This window comes from Trifolium pratense, linkage group LG3 (assembly GCF_020283565.1).
Source record: "Trifolium pratense cultivar HEN17-A07 linkage group LG3, ARS_RC_1.1, whole genome shotgun sequence".
In the NCBI taxonomy this organism is placed as follows: Eukaryota; Viridiplantae; Streptophyta; class Magnoliopsida; order Fabales; family Fabaceae; genus Trifolium; species Trifolium pratense.
In genome coordinates, this window is record NC_060061.1 from 36,189,276 (window position 1) to 36,192,594 (window position 3,319).

Here is a 3,319-nt window from a genome sequence, read left to right on the forward strand (position 1 = left end):
TGATCATTTACCCTTGTTTTTATAATCAGTATAACTATATATATGTTGGTTTTAGGCACAAGTTGAAACCACTAATCTTTTACTAGTAAAAGGAAGGTTGAATTGCCCATAGGCCTTCATTGTGATGATGTGGCACCTCTAAAAAAACTCTATATTCTTTTACTAGTAAAAGGAAGGTTGAATTGCCCATAGGCCTTCATTGTGATGATGTGGCACCTCTAAAAAAACTCTATATTTTTATTGAAAATTTACCAACTTCTCTTAATTATTCTTTTACTAGTAAAAGGAAGGTTGAATTGCCCATAGGCCTTCATTGTGATGATGTGGCACCTCTAAAAAAACTCTATATTTTTATTGAAAATTTACCAACTTCTCTTAATTATTATTAAAAATATCTAAAATAAAATTTATCCTCCATAAATTAAATTTCATGTCTAATGATTAATACATGAATAGAAAAAGAAACCCCCATAATTCCAAAAGACTATATTTTGGCATATATAAAATGATAAATATGGATTAATAGAAAACGTAAATGACTAAATAATTAAGAGTAACCCAAATATCCATATACTTGCCCAAATAAAAAACTTAATTCGTATATATGGATCAATAAAACATTCATACGTAAAAACCAAAAAAATATATCCATATGTCACTAAAATATGTACATATAAATTATATGTATATATAATTTTTAGTATTGTTATTAAATATATATAATCTAATTTTCTAAAAAAACCAAGATAAATCATATTAATATATTATTACACATTGCAAGAGGTTAAATCAACAATCAAACGATTAGCTTATCAAAAAAAAAAAAAAAAACAATCAAACGATTAATTACAAGGGATAAAAACAATTATGATTGACCCTTAGGTATTCATATGATGCAACTATAACTGCAAAATTATTATTATTATATTATACAATTAACCCTCATGATTGTTGGAGTTCCTTTCAATAATTATATATAAAAAAAAAACTGTATGTTTTACCACAATGATCTTTATAAATATTGATACTCACACATCACTACTTGCCCATGGTCTCATATTTTGTAATCTTATTTTTTTTTTCTTTTTTGTGTTTTCTAACCTTCTTTGTAGTAATTTCATCACATCATGTCTACTCTTGAGTAAATCAACTACACTATCTTATTGTTTCAAGGAAAAATGTAATTCTATTTTCAAATGTATTTTCCTCATTGTTTTTGGGATAGGTTCTTTTTTTTCTTTCAAATATAGCAATGAAATGTATATTCAAGAATAACATTGCGACAATGAAAAATATATATAACTGCAATTTCTTAACTTTTTTTTAGTGGTACTTGGTTTTAATAGAGAAGATTTGGAAATGTAATACAAGTTGGTCGTATGAAGCAAATTTGGAAGAATTTAATCTCTACTTGGTTAGAGGTGTTTTCATATGCTTAATCATCTTGGTTAGGATTCAAATAAGTGGATCGGGCTGGTACGAAGGTTTTCAAGTTTGCAATTGAGCTAAGTTGTATTTTAATTTCTTTATTACTTTTAGAATAAACTCATTTAAGTCACTAAGAAAAATCATAAGATTCCATTTAGTTTCTAAGACAAATATTTTGTTTGATTGATGAAGGAAAAGTGGTGTAGCAATTTAGTCACTACTTTACAATTTATACTTTTTTATTACACCAACATTTTAACTACTAATTTTGATATTCCATTGCTTAAAAAGACACATTAAATTAAAGATGCAAACAAATTAAAGAGAGGATAGTGGCATAAACCTCACTAAGAAAAATAAAATTAAACCAAAATAGAAAAGAAAAAGAATTAAGCATATGGTGAAAATGATAAACGAAACCACTAGCTAAATAATTCTGACAAATAAAAGGCAAAGAAATCTTAATAAGTAATATAAAATGTTATATTATATTTATCTATTTTATTATTTAAATTACTCTCTAAGCATAATAGTATTTAGGAGGTAAGATATTATAGTTATGAGTGAGTACATAGTGAGATAGTCTTAAGAATAAGATGACATGTTGAATGTTAAATTTTTATAATATCATGCAAACTAAAAAAAGAAGAATAGTATTTCTTAATCTTTGTACTTTCGAACAGGTGGAGGGTGTTGAAGCCCTAGATTTAGACCCCCAAAAATAATTTTTTTGGTAAAGGATTTAGGCCCCAAATTTTTTTTATCACCTTTATACTATAAGAAAAGTTTACAATCTCTATTAAAAAACATTTTCATCATCTCTTTTAATTAAATTAAATTATTTTAATTTTAATTATCAATATATCAAATTATCACTATATAACTTCTTACACAAGGGACCAACTAACTAAAATGAAAAATTAATAAAATGAAAAATTAAATTAAAAGGGACCAACTAATATATAAGATTTATATAACCACAAAATATTCATGACTATTGAAATTCTTTCAATACTAATAAAAAAAAATGTGTGTCTCTCTTCATTGCATAGTTAATTGGTTCCTAAATGAAAAATTTAATTAAAAGGGACCAATATAACCACAAAATATATTCTTTCAATACTAAGAAAGAAAGAAAAAAGTGTCTAAGACTATTGGAATGCTCTTCATTTCATAGTTAATTGGTCCCTAAATGACAAATGAAAAATTTAATTAAAAGGGACCAACTATCGATATCAATTTATTCATATCCATTAGAATTATCAAAAATTGGATGGATTTTCAAAAGAAATTGGATGTGGCACTCTATAAAAAAAGTTTACAATCTCTATTAAAACCTTTTCATATTTCATATAATAGAGTTACTCTAATAATAAATAATAAACAATAATAATATATTAAAAAAAAAACTAACACAATTTATTGTTGTTGAATTGAGACAAAAATGAATTGCAAGCAATGAAAGGTGGAACGATGCATCATGTTATTGTTTTATTAATTGCATTGCAATATATTATTAAAATATATATTGTATGTTACAATTCCCTATTAATGCAATTGAAAACAAAGAATTCTTGGAGACACTAATATTGAATATGTAAATTTAGTTAATTATCAAACACAAGCTCTATATAAAGTTAACTCAAAAGCTAATTATCACCACCATATTGAATATGTAAATTTACATTGAAGTCTAGCTTCTATGTTTTAACAAAATTTTAATTTATCTATCTCATGGCAAAAACTCTATGGTTTCTTTGTCTGACATCTCCATGAGAAAAAGTTATGCATCTTCACCTTCCATATGTTAAAGTTACACATTATAGTCTCTTGAATTGATTTAAAGCTATCGTGTGCATATATATAGTTACATCATAAGTATATTGGTTTT